This window comes from Leptonychotes weddellii, chromosome 5, assembly GCF_054177405.1.
Source record: "Leptonychotes weddellii isolate Sample4059 chromosome 5, ASM5417740v2, whole genome shotgun sequence".
NCBI lineage: Eukaryota > Metazoa > Chordata > Mammalia > Carnivora > Phocidae > Leptonychotes > Leptonychotes weddellii.
The window spans coordinates 147,275,360-147,299,447 of NC_138373.1; the positions used below are offsets into that span (position 1 = coordinate 147,275,360).

Below are 24,088 nucleotides of genomic sequence, written 5' to 3' on the forward strand. Positions count from 1 at the left end.
AAAAAAAAAAAAGAACTACATATTAAATAAATATGGGTTGTTTGTTGGTTGATTAGTTGACTGGTTGAATAAACAAAAGCAATTCATATCTCCTTATGTCTTAACATCTCAGTTGTGCTAAATTGCTGTGGATAGATTATAAACCAGGTTGTACAGAAAGAGAAATCTCTATTATACAAGCCATGTGACATAACCTCCAGGTTGTGACAACTTTCATTAAAGCATATATGGTATAGTACAGAAGTTTAGATGCAAGCTTTGGAGGCAGGTTTCCTGAGATCTAATTCTGATTCTACCATTAGCTCTGTGACCTTGGGTAAGATACTTAATTTCTTTGTGTCTCAATACCAAACCATAGGAATAAAATTAAGGCATTACTCATGTAGTACTTGCAAGAATTTAATGAAGAAATATATGTAAAATTAAAATGTGCCTGATACATGGCACATACTCAATATAATTTAGCATGCTTTGCTATTATTTTTATTAACACTTAAACAACACAGAACGAGGAAGAAACATCTGCTATTCAATTTACATATTATTGCAGGTAAGAGAAGGGCATCTAAATGAAGATTTGGAGAGGACCATACAATCTTCCAATTTTCTATAATCCTACACCAACTCATAAAATACAGAGAAACTACCAAGACTAGATACCAGGTCTCTTGATTCTCAACCTCCCATTCATTCTGTCAGCTCTATCACTGGTATAGTCCAAGTCTCCTGGCTCATAACCAGACCAGCACTTCCACACTTTATTATTATTATTACTACAACAGCCACTGATAATACTTACGCGACGACTACTGCTGTTACTGCCTCTATTACCACAACCATAACTAATTCCACTGTTGCGTTGTCCTCGCTACCTCCGCACTAGAACCACTTATGATGTCCTAGCTTTGTGCCAGACACTTTAAAAAAGCACTTTCTCAAAAAAGTATTCTCTCTAATCATTACAGCAACTCTGCAAGAATTGTACTTATCTGCCTATTTTACAGATGATAAAATTTTTTTTAAAATATTTTATTTATTTATTTGACAGAGAGATAGCGAGAACAGGAACACAAGCAGGGGGAGTGGGAGAGGGAGAAGCAGGGAGCCCGATGTGGGGCTCGATCCCAGGACCCCGGGATCATGACCTGAGCCGAAGGCAGACGCTTAATGACTGAGCCACCCAGGTGCCCCATTTGAGAAAATTGTTAAGTAGCTTGCTCACCACTCACAGCCAGTGGGCAGAAGGGTCAGGGTTCATACCTAGATCCTGCTAGCTCTCAAGACCATACATTTTCTACTTCACCAATCTGCCTCTCTACCTAAAATGTATTTGAGTACAATAGAACAGATTTTTACCAGAGTTTTACAGCTGTTTCTCTCAGCCTGCAAAACAGATTGCTCCCAGTTGCTGAGCCTGATGATCGGTGCCAATTTGTCAAAGTGCCAGTGGCATTTTAATGATTTAGAAAAAGCACAGACTGACGGCTTTTTCTATACCCAGCAGATGCCTGTGTTCCAAGAACTGTAACAGCATCAAAGTGGAGCGCTCCCACTGACTTGCAATGTTTCCTGCAAATGACAAGTCTGTGGACGTCATCTGGGGACCAAGGGCAAGATGAGTTCTGTCATGCTCATCTGCCGGGAAAAGGGGAACAACAACAACCAAAAAAAAAAACAAGATAAAACCACCATGGGTCTGGGAATCTGGCAGAAGATAGCCTGAAGATCAGTTTTAGATAAGTCCTGTCTTCCTCCTGGTATTTGGAAAGCCTTGAAACTTCAGCTTTCTCACTTTGGCTCCTCTGTTCCAACTCTTGGCATAATTATTTTGATGAAGTGCATCCCGAGATGATGGCCTCACTGAAGTCTATTTGACAAGAACACAAAGCAGTAATGGGGAGGAGAAAGCTGTGCAGCATGGAAGCCACAGATAAATGGGGCCTATTCGCAAGGCAGTGTGAAAAACGGGAGAGTGATGGCAGCCATTTTGCAAAGTGAGGGACTTACGGACTCATGTCTTTTAGAACTTGGTGATTGTGCTTCAAAATGATAGAGAAAAATGAGCAAGTGACTGCACGCCAAATATAATCCACCTTTCTGAGAGCAGGAAGCAGGAGCCCATGTTCATGCCTCATGTGGCATTTCTGTGCACCATTTGTCACCTGGGCTGGGGAATTCACATGCCTTGAAAACCTCTGCAGAGTTTCAAAGGTAGGATGTGCTTTGAATTCTGAGTTATTACAACTCATTCAAATTCTCATTTTCAAAGGGTTGCTAAATCTTATCAGGAGCTGATTTTCTAAACCAAGTCCAGCACCTGAGCATCCAAGGGAGCAAAGAGGAATTCTGAGAGGCTCTAGGAAAAGAGAGCATAATGAAGGTGTAGGAGTGGTAAACTTCCAGGTAGAGGGAGTTGCCTCCATGATACCATAACAGCCCCTCCCACTTGCAAAGCATTTAGTCTATGTCAGATTTACACTAATAACTTCCATATATTACAGGTGTCATATGTCTACAGGGGTCATAAGTTTTCCCTTCCCTCTGGCATCCCACATACTTTGTTTTTTAGTTCCCTACCTCTTTTTTTTTTTTTTTTAATTTTAGGCCTCAGGATTGAGAAGTCTGGGTTGTGGGAGGCTCAGACCATGGAGAACACGTTATCAGGTTTTCTGAGATAGAGGTATGGTTGCAGATGAGAAAAGAGTTCCCAAACTAGGGTGAAAGGAGAGTATTGAAGGGAACACAAAGCTTTGGTATTGATGAGGGTCTCTAAGAAAAGAGTCTCCTAGCTGGACACCCTGAGAGCTCGTTTTTTGACTAAGTTTTTTGATTGTTATAACAAAATAACACAGAGGTGCTTAAACAATAGAAATTTATTTTTTCATGATTCTAGAGTCTAGAAGTCCAAGATCAAGGTGTCTGCAGGGTTGGTTTCTTCTGAGGCCTCTCTTCTTGGCTTCCAGATGGCTGTCTTCTCCCTCTGTGTGTGTCTGTTGTCCTAATTTCCTCTTCTAATAAGGATACGAGTCACTTGGGATTAGCTTCTACCCTAATGACCTCACTTGAACTTAAGTATCTCTTTAAGAACTCTATCTCCAAATACAGTCACCTTCCAATGTACTGAGGGTTAGTGCTTTTACATATGAACTTTGGTGTTTAGCCCATAACAATTTATTGTTATTATCACATTATTTAGCCCATAACAATGGCCAAAGGGACAAAGAGCACAATAAAACCATAGCTAGTTTAAGGAAAGAGGGGAAAGTAGAGGATTTGCTGAATCCTCTTTCCCAAATAGTATAGCAAAGCAACAAGACCCCAATGGCTATGTGTTGTATCTATGCAGGAAAGTATGAGCTCACCTCACAAAATTTGTCAAATTCAGAGTGGCCAAGCCCTTTGTACCTAAGAGCAGGTCAGACATAGCACAAATAGGTGGAGGCTTTAAAAAACTGTGTCATCAGGAAAAAGAGAAAATGAAACAATGGCATCCTACCTAAGATATGAACAAGGACATCTCAGAGAATGTCAACATGTATAGATGTTGAAAACCAATCTTGCCATTTATGTAACCCTTACTATTTGCCACGTGCTGTTATAGGTTATAGTTTCATTTGAATCAGATCATTTAATTCTATCATCAACCCTACAAAATAGCTATTATTACCCTCATTTCACAGATGAGAAAATTGAGTCACAGAGAGAACTTACCCTAGGTTGCAGGCAAGGAAGTGGCAGAACCAGATTTCAAGGCATAGGCCAAACTCTTAACTGGAGCTAATATTAATCACTACCCAACAGTATGTCCACACGGTGATAAAAATATCAAATGCTTCTATATCTGTTGGCATACAACTGGTAGTCCAAGACTCCTTAATACCCTCTTGCTGCCCTGTCCACCAAGGCCCCTCCCCTAGGAGCCTTAGCTCAGAATCCACACACTGAGGGTTAATTCCAGGGTCTGCCAGGCTCCTATTCCAGCTCTGCAGTTCCCACCATTCAGACTGGGGAGATCCTGTGCCATAGTGGTTGTTAAATATCTTGGACATTATTCCTGCCTTATACTCCTGTATCATGTTGCCTCTCATGGACCAGAATGTCCCCACCATGCCTTGGCACTAAGAAACACATTACATCATTCAGAATCAGCTGTAGCCACAGCCCCCATAGCCAGTGTGTTCATCTAAAAACTCTTGCTCATGCTACATGTCCAACATGTGTCAGCAAAAGTCTCTGATCATCATAGTCACTCAGGGGCCCAGTTGATGAAGCCTCCATCCTAAGGTGTGTGTACACAATTACCAAGGGAGAACAAGGCTGTGGCATATCAAATGCTGACTCTTAATTCCTCTACCAGGGAGTGACATATGCCATGTCCACATACATTTTATTGGACAATGTGAATCACAGGGTCATGCCTGTCTTCAAAGGGGCCAATCCTACCACGTGTCTAAAAGACAGAAAGTAGAAATGTTTGGTAAGGAGCACTGGTGAATTTCTCACAGCATGATGGTGGGGTTCCAACAGGGGATGTCCAAGACCAAACACTCCAAGAGGCAGAAAACAGAAACTAGCTTAAAGTTAACACAGAATCACATCCACATTATTCTGATAGTTGAAGCAATGACAAGGCCTGGCCAGACTCAAGAGGGTTGAACTGGCTTCAATAGTGTTCCCCCAAATTCATGTCCATGCAGAATATCAGGAATGTAACCTTATCTTGTAGGGTCCTTGCTGATGTACTAATTTAAAATGAGGTCATAATGGGTTAACGTGGGCCCTAAATCCACTGACTGACATCCCTGTGTAAGAGGAGAGATACAGAGACAGAGATGCAGGGAAGAAACTCATGTGGTAACAGAGGCAGAGATGGGAGGGATGTACGGGCAAGTCAAGGAACACCAAGGATTGCCAGCAACCACCAGAAGCTGGGAGATGCGGGGAACATACTCCCTGAGTCCCCAGAAGGAAATGACCCTGCAGACACATTGACTTAGGACTTCTGGTCTCCAGAATTGTAAGAAAATAAATTTCTATTATTTTAAGCCTTTCAATTAGTGGTAATTTGTTACAGCAGCCTTAGAAAACTAATAAACAGGTGGAGAAATAAACTCCACCTCTTGATGAGTGTGAAGGTCACATTGCAGAAGAGAAAAACAATGATGACAGATATTGTCAGGGCCACCTTTGGAAAAACACAACCTGCTACTAGTGTTTATACCCCACACAGTAATAGCTTCAGGAGCTATAGTTTGTTTTCCTCTTACTTTAATAATTCATATGTTCTATTTTTATTTATGAGCCAGTGTGTGTGTTCCTTGCTGTAAAGCTCCCAGTATCTTCTTTGGAAAGTTCTGGGGTGTGAACAAACGAACAACATTTTTTTTCCCTGGGTTAGGGCTATAGCTTACACCTCACCCTGCAAGTTTCACTGTCCTTTCTGCCAGACTGAATTTCAAACTTTTTCTCAGCAGGATGTAAAGATTGAGCTACAGTTGTGACAATTTCTGAGCTCCTGCTGTGGCTGAGATCAAGGAACCATAATTAGGTTCCCACCACCACCAAGGGGTTGGTGGACACTACTGCCACTTCTCTGCACAAAGCACCAGGGCCAGTCCAGCCCAAAACTAGAAGACCACAGGAAACGGGCAGATGCAACAGCTACCCATGGGTCTGAAATGATGGAGTGCGTTCCAAGCACTGAAGAGGCTTCTATAAGTCTCCTGTGCCTTCTGAGCATGCTTCAGGAAGATGTGCTCTGCTGTTTACCAGGAATCTGAGATTTAAGGCTTGAAGCTTAAAGACCATGGAATTACTGGCATCTCATGTCAACTGAGACAGTGGATGTGGATAAGCTTTGAAAGATATAACAAATAAAAGCAGAGATTATCATGGATGCTTAGCGTTGAACCATGATGGACTCCAGCTCCTAACAAATCCTTCCACCATATCCCTGCACTAACAGGGAACTCACTTCCATATAAATGTGTTATGGACCCAGCTGTCAGTGGTGAGGAAGTTTGCTGTCTGTCCAGATAATTTAGTGGCAGGCAGAGGAGGTGCAGAGAAAGTCATCCATGAGATGACAAAAGTCCATACCTTTGCCATGCATGGATGTAAGAATTAAACCTGCATGATGAGAAGCCCTAGTTGAAAATCCAAAAATAAGGGGTGCCTGGGTGGCTCAGTTGTTAAGCGTCTGCCTTCGGCTCAGGTCATGATCCCAGTGTCCTGGGATCGAGCCCCGCATCGGGCTCCCTGCTCGGCGGGAAGCCTGCTTCTCCCTCTCCCTCTGCCCCTGCTTGTGTTCCCTCTCTCACTGTGTTTCTCTCTCTGTCAAATAAATAAATAAAATCTTTAAAAAAAAAAAAAAGAAAATCCAAAAATAAAATTAGCCCAAGATGCTTGAAACCACAGGATAGGTTTCAAACAGGATTAAATGTAAAACTATCCTGAGGGAACATTTTCACAATTAAATGGTCATGGCTCCCTCTTCCCATTTCCAAATAGAAATGAAATATGAAAAAATTCTGCCAATGTTGAGTTTACTAGGGAAAAAATTACAAAATACATGGGCAAGTGAACCTTCATGAGAACGTGTGATGATAGGAAAATTATCTGCCCCCTCTGTTAAAGGGGAACTAATATAGTAAATCTAAAAGAGCTGTAAGTATATTTAAAATGAACATAGTAATATGAAATAAAAATACTGATAGATGGGAGACTGGGGGAAAAAAGCTATTTAGAGTTTTTAAAAACAGCAACAAATAGAACTTCAAGAAGTGGAAATAGAACCATTGAAATGAAAAACCCAGTGGTTAGGTTAAAATTAAATTAGATACAGCTAAAGAGAGAACAGGTAAACTGGGAAAATTACCCAGAAGGCAACAAAAGGATATAGAGGAAAAAAATGTGAAATAGAAGTTATACACTGAGGGTAGAATAAGGGTCCAAAATAGATCTTCAACCTGTTAGTGGCTAAACCAAAGGACTTCAAAATATGTTAAGCAAAAATTGACATAATTACAAAGAAAAAGTGACAAATCTACAATCACAAAAAGATATTCTAAGATATCTCTCTTAGAAACAGATTGAGGAGACCAAATATTAGTAGTATTTAGAACATTTAAAAAATCTAATAAGCAAACTTGAGCTAATGGACAAATAGAGAAATTCACCACCACAGAGAATACATTTGTTTTCTGGCTCATGGGAAACCAGTGCAAAAACTGACCACAAATAGCCCTTAAGTAAAATCTTGGCAGATACCAAAGAATAAATATTTTGCAGTGCCATAAAATTAGAAATCAGTAACAAAAATACCATCTGCTAAAGCCACACTTGATAACTGAAGATACACACCTTTATAAATAATGGTTAGAAGAAGAAATGGGTAAAATGTAAATGTAAAATGGGAATTAGAAAATATTTAGAATTGTTTAACAATGAAACCAGTATATACAGAAGACTTTATGACATTGCTAATGTAGTACTTTGTGGGAAATTTATAACATTAAATATGTATATTGAAAAGCAAGGAATTCTGAAAATAACTTAGGAAGCTGTTACAATAAAGAAGATAAAGAGAAACATCAGAATAATCCCCAAAGGAAATAGAATGAAAGAAATAGTAAGACTGAGAGTCAAAATTAATGAAATGGAAAACAAGGGGACAGTAAGACCAACCGAATCAAAGTTATCTTCAAAAGACCAATAAATTAAACAAAAGATCAATTTAAAAAAAAGAGAGGACAAAAATTAACCTGATTAGGAATGAAAAGAGAGGCAAAGGACAGATCTGCAGATTTTTTAAACCATAAAACACCAACTAATGAATCGTTGAAAACTACATCAAAAACTAATGATGTACTATATGTTGGCTAACTGAACATAAGAAAAATAAATAAATAAATAAATAAATAAATAAATAAATAAATAAATAAAATTAAAAAGGAAAAAATAATCCATAAAACACCATGCTGTACTGAACATTGTTGGTAGTTTATTCATGCCAGGATTTGGGGGGAAGGGGTAGATACCTAGTAAAATTGCTGGGTCAAAGGGTACCTTCTACTTAAATAAATATTACCAACCAGCTTTAAAAAAAGAGTAATTTACACTCCCACCAGCAGTGATTTATAGCACTCACTTATCTATAGGCTTGCCAGCATTTAGTATCAACAGGTTGTTATTTATTATTATTATTATTTGCAGCTGGATAAGTGTAAAGTGGTATATCATAATGGTTTCAATTTGAATTTTCTTGGTTATTAGTAAGTTGACAATATTTCCATATAGTCTCTTCTGTGAATTTCCCTCTCATATTTTTTGCACATTTTACTATTATATTGTTTACATTTTTTAGATTTGTAGAAGCTCATTATAAACTCTAGACACTAATCTTATGGCAGTTAAATGCATAGCAGATTTCTCCTGATACAAGAGAAAACATATTTGCAAGCCATTTTGTGAACGTATGTTTTCATTTCTAGAAAATAGATGCCTAGGAGTGGAAAGGCTGGATCATAATGTAGAAATGCATTCAATGTTATGAGAAACTGCCAAACCATTCTCCAAAATAGTAGTATCATTTTACACTCCCATCAGCAATGTATGAGAGTTCCTATTGCTCTACATCCTCATCATTTGATTTTGTCTGTCCTTTTTACTTTAGTCTTTATCAAGGGTATAAAATATCTCTTGTGGTTTTAATTTAAAATTTCCTGAAGATGTGGTCCATATATACAGTGGAATATTATTCAGCCATTAGAAAGGATGAATACCCAACTTTTACATCAACATGGATGGGACTGGAGGAGATTATGCTAAGTGAAATAAGTCAAGCAGAGAAAGTCAGATTATCATATGGTTTCACTTATTTGTGGAACATAAGGAATAGCATGGAGGACGTTAGGAGAAGGAAGGGGAAAATGAAGGCGGGGGGAATTGGAGGGAGAGATGAACCATGATAGACTATGGACTCTGAGAAACAAACAGGGTTTTAGAGGGGAGGAGGGAGGGGGGATTGGTTAGCCTGGTGATGGGTATTAAGGAGGGCACGTCCTGCATGGAGCACTGGGTGTTATACGAAAACAATGGATCGTGGATCACCATATCAAAAACTAATGATGTATTGTATGGTGACTAACATAACATAATAAAATAAATAAATAAATAAATAAATAAATAAATAAATAAATAAATAAATAAAATTTCCTGAAGATTAATATTTGCATACTGCCATTCATAAATCATTTTTTAAGTGTCACTTCAAGTTTTTGCCCGTTTTTATTGGGTGTTTGCCTTTTTGTCATTGATTTGAAGGATTTCTTTATGTTCTTATATTTTGGGTATGGATCTTTTGCCATTTTTTTCCAAAATAATATTCAGTTGTTCTTGCACCATTTGTTGAAAAGACCTCCCATCCTTGTTTGATTGACTTTGTGCCTTGGCCAAAAGTCAGTTGACCTTATATGAGTGGGTATATCTCTGGACCATTTTCTTCTATTGATCTGTTTGTCTCTCCTCATGTCAATAACATTCTGTCTTGATCTTGTAAGTCTTGAAATCAGGTTGTGTAAGTCCCCCAACTTTTTCCTTAGTTTTCAGTATTGATTTGGCTCTTCAAAATTCCTTGTATTTCCATATAAATTTTAGAATAAGCTTGTCAGTGGGTTTTTGGTTGGTATTGCATTGAACTTACGGATCAATTTGGGAAGAACCTATGTTCTTATATATTGATCGACTTTGATGAACTCTTTCTTGTCCGTTGTTAACTCTAGGTCTAGGCACTACTTATTTTCTTTTTCTGTGTTTGAGCCCTCTCTACTCTTCACTTTGCCATCCAGTTAAACTCAGTTTGTACCAGTACTATCTCTTCCTTTGCTGTCTCTCTTCTCTAATTACCAATCCATAACTTATCCAAGTTCATGGCTTGTCTCCTTCCTGGGTGAGTGCTGCTCAGATTACGTACTCAGTATTATGGCCTCTCTGTCTTGGCAACAAGGCATTTTCATTTCCAGCTTCCATGGGATGCCTTGTACCCCTGGGAGTTCAGCTTCATGTGGCCTTCACATGGTCAAACTCCTTCATATCTCTCTAGCCTCATCACTTAAATTCACTATCTTGTGCTCTTCCTTCGGTCATAATAAGCCACTAGTGGTTCCTCAAATACACATGCTCTCTCACATCTGGACCTTTGCATATCCTATAACTATCTCCTGAAACAGTATGTTCCCCTCCCCAGACATACCCACTCCCATCCCATTAGCTTAGAAACCTTCCCTGATTCTTCCAGGTGGGTTTAGATGCCCTTCTCTGAGCTCTCATAACAACAGTGGGCCATTCCTCATAGCAGCCCTATTACACTGTGCCCCTTGAAGGCAGGGACTGGGCCTTTCTCACCGTTGAATTTCCAACATTTGGCACATTGCCTGGCACATACAAAGCTCTCTGTCACTATTTGTTAAATGTAGGGATAAATTAAAGAATTAATAAGTAGACACTGTCAGTATATTATATACTCCTAGGGAACCCTGACTTACTAAAGACATCATGGCATTTGTGTACCTGTGGTGGAGACAGATGACTCATTCTGCTCCCAGCACTTGTTAAAAATATCCCTTATCCATATTCAATTTATATGCACCAATCAGTCTTCCAATCTTAATGCACTTCCCAAGTAGATTTCTTAAACTGTGACGGAAATGTGTTGGCTGGTGGATACATTCTTAGCCTATTGGCAGATAGATTGCACATTGTAAATGAGTATTTTGGCTCTCTGTTTTTTAAAGCAATCATATTATTTTGGTTGACATGGATACAATCTTAGAACTCCTGCTGGGAACTGAAAGAACTGTTTTTCTTTCCCTTTTTTTCATATATACGTTCCCCATAGAGGGCAGTTCTTATTTCCCGTGTTTTTCCACAGGGTCTAAGATAGTGTAGAATACCTTGATGTCATTCAATAAACATAAGTTGGATTTAACAATTAGCAAGGTAGAAAACTAAACTCTAGGGGCATGTATTAGTTTGCTAGGGCTTTCCTAGCAAAGTACCAGAAACTGGGTGGCATATCAACAAAAATATATTGTTTCACATTTCTGAAGGCTAGAAGTCTGAGATATTGGCAGAGTTGGTTTGTTCTGAGGGCTGTGAGGAAGAATCTGCTCCATGCCTTTCTTTTAGCCTCTGGTGGTTTGCTGGCAATCTTTGGCATTCCTTGGTTTATACAAGCATCATGCTGATCTCTCTGCTTTCATCTTCACGTGGTGTTCTCCTTGTGTGTCCAAATCCCCCCCTTTTGTTTATTTATTTGAGAATGAGAGAGATCATGAGCAGGGGGAGGGGCAGAGGGAGCGGGAGAAGCAGACTCCCCACCCATGCAGGGGCTTGATCCCAGGACCCCGAGATCATGACCTGAGCTGAAGGCAGACGCTTCATCGACAGAGCCACGCAGGTGCCCCAACACATCACATTCTCAAGCCCGTGTCCTCAGAGCAGTCTCTGGGAGCAGTAAAGGCAAGTGGATCCCACATTCAAAGGATAGGGGAAGGGGTGAAAAGCCTCCAAATGCCAGGGTCCACTGGTCACAGATCAACTGGTGGTGACATCTTTTCAGTGATCTTCCCCAACCTTTTATTTGTGAGTAGTATCTAATTCTGTGAACATATCAAAATTTCTTTATCCATTCATTCCTTGATGGACAATGGGTTGTTTCCAGTTTTAGGCTTTCCTGAATAAAACTGCTATGAGCATTCATACACTAGTCTTTTTTGTAGACACATGTTTTCATTTATCTTAGGTGAATACTTACGAATGGAAGTGTTGGGTCATTCAAAACCAGTTTTGAGGTCACCTTTCTTGATTCTGTAAGTTGCAAAGTCAGCCAAATACTTCCCTGGTATTGGCAGATACCTGTGGAGCCCCTTCATTTGCCCACTCTAGATAAGAGTCCCAACAAACATCCCAGGTGAAAATTTAGGTATCATCATTGCAATATTATAATCTGTATGGTGGTCTTTAGTTTTCAAACCCTCCAAACTCATGAACAAATTCCATTCTTGTCACAAACTCTGAGACTCTAAAGCAAAGGTGACCATCTCCATTTTACAGATGAGGAAATTGAGTCTCAAAGAGGCAAAGTGACTCTCCAGAAGAGAACTGGAGCATGAACCCAAGCCTTCTGACTCATCATGCTGTTCTCCCTCAGTTCCATCTTCTAGTGCCTTTTTATCCAAAATTCCACTTTGTTTGAGTCAAAGTGGAAGGGAGTTACTGGAGGAGACACTTTTCAGGACAACCTCAGCCCCTCAGAACATGAGCACCAGGTCTGTTTTGAGGATTTCAGTGAATAGTGTCTTTAGGCAGAGGGAAATAAAATAATCAAAGAGTCCCCTCCTTGACCTGCCATAGTTAAGGATCTTTCACTGATAGCCTGGACCATTGTGTCTTACATGATGATGCATTAGTTAAATAATCAGAGAAATGATATAGAAATGGTAGAGCTATTGTGGCCACCTGAATGCTTTCCATCATGGAGTGTGTGGGGGAAAGAGGAAGTGGATAACAACTACCACCACAACAACAAAGGCAAAAACAACTTCCCTCAAAAAATTCCACCAAATCCTCAATTTCCTATCTTGCAAGTTGATGAAATCTGCGAAATGGCATCATTTGACCAGGTCTGTCAGTAGACTTGTGAGGCTCTGTTGTGTACAGAAGATTGAGTTCTCTCCAAGCAGCTGATCATAGTAAGGGAGGTGGTAGGGCACCCAGGCTTTGACATTGACCAGAACTCCATCTCTCAGAGCTGTGGTATCTTGTGAATTTCCTTAACCTCCCAAAGCTTTAGTTTACCCGTATCTAAAATAGATAATAATGCTGTATTAGTTTCCTATTGCCACCAATTTTGTGACTTAAAACTAGACAAATTTATTACTGTTGAAGGAGGTCATGAAGAGGATGTGATCCTCAGTTGATCTGCAAGCTCAACCCTAATGATCAGAGTCTTCTCACTCCTTCTTCTGTCCTTGGAATGTATTTTCTGCCCATCATTCCCATAACAGGGCTGTTTTTAAGGATGTAGTCTGGAGAGAATAAGGGTTACTGAGATCATCTGGACTGAATACAGTCCTGAACCCAAGTAAGGCCTCTGTGGAAACTAAGATTCTGGCAGGTGGTTGCAGAGATTACTCCTCTTGTGGCTGCCCAGGACAAGCCTTGTATGTAAGTTTTCTTGCTTCTTAGAACTGCCACCTAGCAACCTGGAGTGGTCTGCCTCTTTATTCAGTCACTTCTTGCCCTCTGTGTATGGAGGCCAATTTTCAAACCAAGAATTACCTTTCAGTTTTGGAGGTCAGAAGTCCAAAATGGGTCTCAATGGACTAATCAGCAAAGCGGCCTTCCTCTCTGGAAGCTCTAGGAGATAAACCATTTTCTCGCCTTGCTCAGCATTTAGAGGCCTCCTGCATTTCTTGACTTGCAGCTCCTCCATCTTCAAAGCCAGTAATGGCTCATCCAGCCTTTCTCACATCATATCACTCTGATACTCTCTGTTCTGCCTCCCTCTTTCACTTACGTGGACCTTTGTGATTATATTGAGCCCACTCAGATAATCCATCTCAAAGTTAGCTGATTAGCAATCTTCATTCCTCCCGCAGCTTCAATCCTCCTTTGCCATGTAACATAACATAATCACAGGTCCCAGGGATTGGGATGTGGATGTCTTTAGGGGGCCGTTATTCTGCCTGCCACAAATACCTTGCCTGTCAACCAGGTTCTAAGGATTAAAGTACCTAGCCTATGGTAAACTCTCTGATCTGTTGGTTTATCTCAAGGAAATTCTTGATTGACATGAACTAGTCAGAAACTATATCTTATTCATCTTTGTTTTCCTAGGGCTTTCTTATGATCTTCATTAGTAGGGTCAATACATTTTTTGGTGCATAAGTGAAGAAATGAATGAATGAATAAATGAAAACTCCCTATTCTTGACAGTGATTTACAAATTCAACACTCATTTCCTATTATGTTGATGCACTGGAACTTCAATTAGAAAAAGCTTGGGTAGTCCTCACATAACACATGGCCATCAAAGAATCCACTATCATAGACTCAGAATTGGGAAGGACAATGAAAGTAACTGGATCACCCCTCAACTTCAGTAATCATTAAGGAAATGCAAATCAAACTATGATGAAATATCATCCCATACCCATAACAATAACTGTTATCAAAGAAACAGAAACTAAAGTGTTGATGTGGTTGTGGAAAAATTGGAACTCTTGGGCACTGTTGGTGGGAAGGTAAAATGGTAAAGCTGCCATGGAAAAAATTAAAAATAGAATTATCATATGATCCAGCAATTCTACTTCTGGGTATATACTCAAAAGAATTGAAAGCAGGGCCTCAAAGTACATATCTTATATATATCATATATATATAAAGATTTTATTTATTTATTTTAGAGAGCAAGAGCTCGAGTAGGGGGAGGAGCAAAGGGAGAGAATCTCAAGCGGACTCCATGCTGGGCATGGAGCCTGATGCAGGGCTTGATCTCATGACCCTGAGATCACAACCTGAGCCAAAATCAAGAGCCAGATGCTCAACTGACTGAGCCACCCAGGCACCCCTATCCACCCATGTTCATAACAACATTGTTCACAAAAGCCAAAAGGTAGAAGCAACCCAAATATCCATCGATGGATGAGTGGATGTATAGAAAGTGGTATATACACACAATGGAATATCATTCAGTCTTAAAAAGGAAGGGAATGCTGACACATGCTACAACATGGATGAACCTTGAGGACAGTATGCTACATGAAATAAACCAGTCACAAAAAGACAAATACTGTGTGATTCCACTTATATGAGATACCTACAGTAGTCAAACTCATAAAAACAAGAAGTGGAATGGTGGTTGCCAGGGTGTGGGTGGGAGGACCTGGGAAGTTGTTGTTTAATGAATATAGAGTTTCATTTCTGCAAGATGAGAAAGTTCTGGAGATCTGTTGTACAGTGATGTGAGCATACTTAACATTACTGAATTGTACACTTAAAGTGGTTAAGATGGTAAATTTTATGTTATATGTATTTTACCACAATTAAAAATTTTTTAAAAGTGATTGGATCCCTACTCCCACTAACTTCAGGAATTCTTTTTCAGCATCTCTGATAGGTGATTATTCTCTTTTGTTCTGAAACATCCAGGGACAAGAAACCCCAGCATTACTAAATGCCATGATGGGGCAGTTCTACTTGATTTAAAAAATGTTTTCCTATTTGGAGCTGAAATGACTTGTGCTGTAGGTTATTAGATACAGATTAGTTCACTGAAGTAACAGAGTAAGTTGACTCCTTGTATATGACACACTTAAGGATTTGAAGATATTTAGATCTTTCCTAAAGTAAATATTCAGGACATAGTTTCCAAATCATTTGGAGGAAGATGATTTGGGTGTAGATACAGGTACTTACTGCTTTTGAACTATGAGATTTTTAGCATCTCAAACACTCTGCACCTCAATTTCATTCATTCATTCATTTAACCAATCTTTATTAAGCTCTATTTTTTTTAACCAAACACTGTCCAAGGTACTAGGAATATAACATTGAACAAAACAGACATAGTCACTACCTTCATAAAGCAGGTAATCCAGTGAGGAGTAAAGATCATTAAATAAGGAGTTGAGGCCCGAGCTGCTGTGCACCCAAAAGAGGAATCGGGGCTTGGCGTCCCCTCCTCGCCCCGGGCCAGGCCCTGCCCCACCTTATTCTTCCTGGTTGAGATGGGCTCAGCCAAGAGCACCCCAGTCACTCCGGCGCAGTCTCCACCACACAACAAGCTTCTGGCCCGAGTGGCGGACTCCCGTTCACCTAGTGCCGGCATCCTGTGCACTCCCATCCAGGTGGAGAGCTCTCCGCAGCCAAACCTACCAGCAGGGGAGCAGCTGGAGGGTCCCAATCAGTCCCAAGACTCAGATCCCCGCTCTCCTACCCTTGGCATTGCACGGATACCTATGAAGACCAGCAGCGGAGAACCCCCAAGCCCACTGGTGAAACAGCTGAGTGAAGTATTTGAGACTGAAGGCCCCAAATTGAATCTGCCCCCAGAGCCTGTTCTGCCCTTAGAGGCAACTTCATCTTCTGAATTGGACTTGCCTCTGGGCACCCAGTTTTCCCTTGAGGACCAGATGCCACCCTGGAGCCAGACTGAGCTCCCCTCCAAGCAGGTGTTCTCCAAGGAGGAAGCAGGACAAACCTCAGAAACCCCCGTGGCCAGCCAGGGCTCGGACAAGCCCTTGAGAGACCCTGAGATTCCCCGATCTTCAGGTTCTAAGCACAATAGACGGGAAGCAAATGGCAAGGTACTAGGGAGATCTCCCCTCACAATCCTACAGGATGACAACTCCCCCGGAACTCTGACACCATGACAGGGTAAGCGGCCTTCTCCCCTGAGTGACAATGCTAGGGAGCTAAAGGAAGGGGCCATTCTGGGAACTGGACGACTTCTGAAAACTGGAGGCCGAGTGTGGGAGCAGGGCCAGGACCAGGACAAGGAAAATCAGCACTTTCCAAACTTGGTGGAGAACTAGGCCAACTATGGCCCCAGCACTGGCTTCACTGGGGGTCTAGTGATGTTGCGTCCCCTCAACCCCATCTTTCCCTGGGAGACTGGAAAGGCTTGTTGTCTTCAACTACCCCCCTCAAACTCCTAGCTTGGGGACTGAGCGCTTTCTTGGGCTCTCTTTGTGTCTCCTGTGTTTCTTGTACATTAAAGAAAGTGGTTTAAAAAAAAAAAAGATCATTAAACAAGTGTTAGCAAGAAATTGAGACAAGCACCAGGAGATGGAAATTACAGGATTAAATGGGAGCATGGAACAGAATCATCGAACCTTGTTTTGGGACTGGGGTTAGATTTCCCCTGAGAAGTAACATTTAATGTAAGCCATTAAGAATATACAGCAGTTTGCCAGGTGAGGAGCATCTAGAACCAAGCTTATGTGGTTACCAGGAAGATTAAACTGGATAAAATAATTTAGAAAAATGTTATCCTCATGCTCTCATGTACCCCTATGGATTCAACTCTTTTAGACTCTACTATCATTTATGGAGCTGCTCTGTGCTCTGTGCTGGCTTCCCATATCTTATCTAATTTATTTATGACAAGCTCATGAAGATGACTCAAAGTGCTGTCATCTTTTAAATAAAGTGACAAGAACTATCCCATTTTGGACGACATTATGCAGAGTGCAATGGGAAAACACAAAGAGAATGAAATACCTTTGCTAATAGTATATTTTGAAATGATAAGCCATTATGATTACCATTACTTTCTTACATATTTGTGTCTGGACACAATGACTAATGTAGCTTGCAGTTTCATTAATATTCTAGATGCTGAACTGTTGCTCTTGAATTTGTGGTCCTGCAAGTATTTTCTTTTTCGTTCTTACAAGAATTCTGTCCATTTATGTCTCCTTCCCATCTGCACTTATGCAACTGATTTTTGGAAATTAAATGGACACATTTCATGTTACCCTACAAATTTTTACTTAGTTGACTTGGACACTTTATTCTAGTCTGTCAGGATAATCTTGAGTTCTGCTTTTGTCATTCACGTTAGCTCTTTTTCATTAGATTTGATCTTTGGGTCTCAGAAGGGTCTGAGGTGTGAGATTCATCAACTAAAGTAATAGCCCTACTTTATTTCCTTTGCTTCTGCTGACTCCAGGTTGAGCAAACTGGAGTCACTGCTAGCTCTCCTCTGTCTCAAGCTCCTATGAAGATATAGGCTGAAGCAAGATTCAATAAGCTTCTCCCATCCCTTCTCATTGGTGAGGTTGATTATTAAATCTTACTCTCACACTCTGGGATTTGATGGCCCATTCATACCTTTTGGGTACTTCCTTTTGCTCCTGATTATGTGGGCATCCTTAAGATGACATGCAGACATGCCCCTTTCATAGGACATCACATTCCATATCCTGACCTCCCTACCCCCTCACCCTATCACTTCCCTATCTGTGTGCTAAGAGTATACTCCCCACCCCAAATACTTAATGCTTTGCAAGTGGTTTGGCAGAGGGGGACATAAAAGCAAGGAAATAATTTTGTTCACATATTTGACATGAATTATAATTACTTATGCTTTTTATAGAAATCTCATTGTTTCTTAAAATCATTGCATTCATTAAAAATTTTATGCATGACACACATGGGTGTAGTATAATACTTTGCATCATTTACATCATCAGTGTGCTTGTTTCCACTTATTGAAGCTTCATTTTTCAATATTACTCTACTGTGTTACCTTATGTTCCAAAATATTCTTTAAAAAATGTATCATTGCCTCCAAGTAGTTCTTTGAAACACAAAAGTCATGAAAATAGTAATGATATTATAAATGTAAACTGTGGAAAGATCTCCATACAATGCAGAGTGAAGAGAAATTTAAAATAATATTACAAATTATGGAAAGGTCTTCATATAACATAGAATGCTGAGTAAATCTCCAGCCCAAAACATGGAAACATAAAATGTAATAATACATATCTGAAAATGTATTTTATTGGACTTGCAATCCCATTTGCTTCTGCTGCCCCAGGAACTGTCAGTTTTAAATCCTTGCAAATACTGACGGATAGCCAAAGAAATGCACCATTTTCAAATAAAATAGGAACCTCTTTGGTAATCCAGTCACTTTTTCCCCTGTCCTTGCACCAAATAGCACTTGCTAGTATGATTTAAGTGAATTGTATATCCAAATGTAGAAGAGAGTCCAAAACTCCAGAGGCATTATTCAAAATATATACAGATCACACCATTGCTGAAAAACCTGTTAAGCTAGTCAAAAAGGTAATGAAAACTGCAAATTCCTTAATCCAATAACTTTTGGATACTACATACTATCAATGGTAAAAAAAAAAAATGTGAAGAGAAACTATGAGGTGTGAATTTCTAGCACAGAGTTTGCTTTACATGTAGATCAAACCACTGGTTTGCAGAGTATAAATCAACTCCTTGAATACGTGCAGGCGTATCTGACAGAGCCGTGTTCAACAGCTCATTATCACTGAAAGCCTGCGCCATAAGCAGACTTTTTTCATTTAAGAGAAAATTATTTGGGGGCGCCTGGGTAGCTCAGTCGTTAAGCGTCTGCCTTCGGCTCAGGTCATGGTCTCAGGGTCCTGAGATCGAGCCCCGCGTCAGGCTCCCTGCTCCATGGGAAGCCTGCTTCTCCCTCTCCCACTCCCCCCTGCTTGTGTTCCTTCTCTCACTGTGTCTCTCTCTGTCAAATAAATAGATGGAATCTTAAAAAAAAAAAAAGAGAGAAAATGATTTTGTGAGCCAAGAGGAGGACAGTACAAATACACTGGGACCCTTACCAACAGTGCACATATATTTTCTTGAATATTTTATTCAAAGAGACTAATCAGTAGCCAACAGAATGCCTCTCAATTTTGATCCAAGGTTGAAAATACCAGGGAAATTTTTACTGTGACTGAATCATAGCCAGTATATGTACATCTTTTCACTGCGACGTGTTGAGAAATGGTTAGTGAATACAAAACTCTATTTTTTTTTATACTGACACATAGTGGTTGATAAAAAACAAAAATTGATTTTTTAAAGTTAGGAATAAAAGAACATTTCTTTGTGACTTGATCATTTCAATTACTTAGAATGAACTAATATACTTCAAAATTGGAGTCAATATCTTGAATAAAATGAATCTATCATTTCAGAGGTAAAGGATTATAATTTCAAATGTTTAGGACACAATATTAGAATTTCTTAAGAAGAACAAACTGTGAGGAAATCTTTCAATCATGATGGCTAATAATTTTCTTCTACTGTCAGAGAAAGAAACTGATGATTTATTATTGATAATGTTTGAAAAATCACATCCTGATGCTGCCACAAACCATTTAGAAATATATTCCAGAGACACATTCAACCAAAGAACGAATTGGTATTCATCTTTCAAGTTGAAAGATAAAACTTTGCTTATGATGTATTTATGTCTAATGGAACATGAAAAGCAATCTTTAGTAATAAATCTATTCTTTTTGAGTCAATGTTTTATTTGAATATCCAGAATTATCTAAATATCCTTATAATTGTGAATTGGAATCTTCCAATTTAGAAGGAATAAAGAGTAGGAAATATGCTTGTGGGATCTGGGACGTGTCTCAAGCTACTAATTATCAAGCTGGATATGAGATAAAAATTGGTGTTCTGTTTGCAACAAATGAAGTGCTCTGCAAATGCTGAGAAATTGCGGCTCGTGCTAGCAATTCTGATCAAGTTCAGAAAGCCTCCCACCCCCAAATCAGGGAATTACCCTGAATCACAGACTGTTGACTAAGTGAGTATCAGTCCTCAGTTTTGCCGTTTCTTTTTCCCCAAGATTGGAACCTCATCATTGATTTTTGACCCATGACTCAATCTACTGTTGCTCACTACCTGGAACCTTGATAACCCTACTTCCCTTACCGTGTTGAATATCCTAGAGCCAACTGCTTGAATTTTGGCAGTAAGAGGGACTACTGTGTTCCTTTGAATATGAATGTCTTGTGTGCTCCTTCTGGAGCTCATTAAAAAAGACATTCTTCTTTTCTCTTTCACTGCTGATCGTCCTTCCATGTGGAGGTAGCTCAGCTAGTAAAATACACCTGGCCTTAACTACCCTCCCTTATCAGATCTGTGAGTTCTGAAGGAGAAAGTGGGCATGAGTGAGCCAGTGCCTTCCTCCTGTTTCCCCTTGGGATAATGCCAAACATGGAATAGGAGCTGCTGTCACTTGGCAACCTGGCCAATGTCCATCACCACCTGTTGACAAGGTGGATGGACCTGTCTATCCTAGGGCCCAGTATCAGGGATCAGCTGGCCTGCAGATGTGTCATATTTACAAGCATCAACTTTTCTTGGTAGTGAAAGTGGCATTTTGGCTCTCTTTGCCTTTATTTTCACATCTCTCACCCAACTCGAAGGGTTAGAAAAGGAGGCGCTATTATTTAGCTTTGTTCAAATTCTAATACCAGCCCCTATTGCAGGATCAGTTTCCCCACTGTTGTCCCACCTTGGGGACAGAAGGAACCTGAACACTCTTTCGGCTCAGTTCTTCTCCCCACCTGCTGGAAAACAGAATGTCTGGGTCTCAAAGAAGCTCCAACTCTGGTAAGGCTGACAGGTAGAAAATAGCCTCTGCCTATGGTGATTTAGCCAGTTATGGAAACATTTAGCCAGTACCAACCAGTCCAAATATCCCCATCTTGTCTGTAAGCTATTGGAGTCCATTTCAAAGGGCTTGCTGAAATCTGAATGCATCCCTATGTTCCACCAGCCTGGTAGGTAAAGTATCAAGAAAGAAAGTGAAGCTAGTTTGCTCCGAAATTTTGTTAGTAAATGCTACTAACATTTAGGTAAAGCTAAATCCTCTATATTTTTATGACCTCTGTGTCTGGCATGTCTTGCATACTCAGCAAATGTTTTGACTGATGAATAAATTAATCAATCATATAAACCATTGCTAACTCCTAATAACTATCTTCTTAAGTTATAAGTGTTCACAAGCCATCTTTTTTTTTTTTAAAGAGTAAGCATTTTTTTTTAAAGATTTTTTTTTTATTTATTTATTTGAGAGAGAGAGAATGAGAGACAGAGAGCATGAGAGGGAGGAGGGTCAGAGGGAGAAGCAGACTCCCTGCCGAGCAGGGAGCCCGATGCGGGACTCGATCCCGGGACTCCAGGATCATGACCTGAGCCGAAGGCAGTCGCTTAACCAACTGAGCCACCCAGGCGCCCCCACAAGCCATCTTTTTAACAATAATTCTTTCAGTTGTTTCTTGTTCTAATTTCAAACTCCAATTGTAAGAGGAGAGATCTTCTTTTTATCTTTTTGGTGAAACAGAACAATATTTACCTTTCCCCAGCCTTCCAGCCTAGCTGACTTTCCCAATTATTTTTTAGCAGAAATGTCGATCCATCAGCATAGACACATCTGATCAATACATCCTGTGCCCTGAGACAGAATTATTCCAGTCGTGAGAATTTGAATGCATTTAAAGCATATTAAATGCTCTCTTATTATCACCTTTTATCTTCTGGGAAGTATCTGGTTAAAGATAGCTTTTCTACCATTTATTGTTAGAATTATTCCCATTGGCAGTGAAGGCAAGTAGGAACTGAGTCATTTGCTTTTCTCCCTTTCATGTGTTAACATTCCAATGTCTGCCCTAAGAACTGAGTCTCTACCTTTGTCTCCTTTGTAGTATTATTTACAACTTGCCTAGCCTCTGCTCTTCCTGGCAATATGCTTTCAGGTTCCATAATTTGTTGTTGTTCAGCTATGGTTCCTTTCTTCTATATTTTGTACATACGCTTCTATCCAAATGACAGCCTAGGGGACACTTGGTGAGGTCACCACCTTTCTCTGAGAGCCCACTGCCAGATTTAAGTTTTGTGCGAGGCCATCATCTTCCTTGACTGAAGTTGATTGGAGAAAGAATGGACACCTGGGAAACTAAACTCTCTTTCCCAAGAATTCAGAGCTGAGATGGGATTGCTATTTGAATCTAGGTTGGCCACTTGAGTGGAGAGATTAGGACCTCGGAAGTTATGAAATGGAGCCTAGTTGGATGGTACACCATCACTTGGTGAGAGAAGAATGGACAGATGTACAGAATGAAGCAGAGAGTGCACCAAGGAGATGAGTTCCTGATGGAGTCCTAGCAAATCATGGCAGGATAATTTCCGGAAATTTCAATGTGTATTCTTGCTCTTCCCTGCTCCCATTATGAGGCAGGGGCTAGACTCTTGCTACTCCCTTGACTGTCCATGTGACAAGGCAGAAAGCAAATACAGCTTGACGGGAACACAGAGAAGTAGTGTAGGGCTGCGGGTAAGAGCAAGAGTCTCGAGACAGGCCATCTGGTTTAGAAGAATCTGTCACCTCCTGGCTGTGAGAACCTAGGCAAGTGACTTAATCACTCTTGCTGACCCATCTGTAAAATAAAGATAATGCTGCCTACCTTGTAGGATTATCATGACAATTAACCAAAAAATGTAACATCCTTATAACAATTACCATCATGTCACAAAAGAACTAATATGTGCAAGGTATTTTTATGATCTTTGTTTGTTTGCTTTCCAAAGCCTGAAACTAATTCAAGGGCAGTGCTATGTGTCCCCGAGGGTGAAACAGAGCAAGGAGCATCTCTGAGGAAGCCGACCAGGTAGAGTGAAGATTAGAATGGCCTGGAAGAGCAGTGGTTCCTGCAGCACCCTGACAGTGTCTGATGATGGGGCTGGACCTCAGACAGGAGGGCTGCCTTGTGAGTCTGAGAAAGCAGGACCCCGCTCCCAGGTCTCACCAGAGGTCCCCATGTCCAGAGGCTGGCATGGAGGACAGGAGGCTAGCTGCTTCCCAATTTCTATTCTTTCCTTCTTCCTGCTAAATTTTAGCTGGCCACCCATGTCAAAGTGGCTGGATCATGTTTGTACCAGAGGGAAAGAGACTTCTATCTTAATCAAGTCTTTGCTATTTTGTTTTTAATTTTTGTATGCAGCCAGATTCAATCCTGCCTGGTTCAGCACGAAAGCGACAGATGCTTCCAGACGTGAACTACCGATTGAGATTGGGAAACATGGAACAATGGGTGGAAACTCACGACTGCTGACCAAAACCTGGAGAGGCCTCTTCTGTTCCTTGGTGCCCCCTTGGACAAAGGTGGGCAAGGATGTCCCCCAGATAACCAAGATTTTCTATCCCTCCAACCTGGCAAGATGGGAGAAGCAAAACCAGATGTAAGTTGATGTAATATTTCTTATCTGAGTTTATTGTTTGAGATTAAAGAGGCTTAGCTGCCCTTGGATTTTGTGATTTATCCTAGAGCCCTTTAAATAGATTCCTCTTTTATTTGATTTTTTAAACTTAATTCCAAGTGATTTTTTTTATTCGCACTCAAAAGGACCCTGCTTAAGGCACAGACCCTACCTGTGCAGACGCATTAATTTCTCAAGGTGTCTCTTCCATCTCTGGCTAGAAATACTTTATATTGTCAGATTTCATTTTTAGGCT

General features: G+C 40.3%; 1 long non-coding RNA gene and 1 pseudogene across 1 annotated transcript in view; both read left to right on the forward strand.

Moving 5' to 3' along the window:
* The window catches only part of LOC145721903 (uncharacterized), a 97,743-nt gene extending 73,924 nt beyond the window's left edge, over positions 1 to 23,819 (forward strand). The window contains exon 3 of the long non-coding RNA XR_014145918.1: positions 23,577 to 23,819. This is a non-coding gene — a long non-coding RNA (uncharacterized LOC145721903). The remainder of the gene's footprint in view (positions 1 to 23,576) is intronic.
* On the forward strand, positions 15,471 to 16,727 carry LOC102748555 (cell division cycle-associated protein 3 pseudogene; annotated as a pseudogene).
* Positions 23,820 to 24,088: the final 269 nt, after the last annotated feature.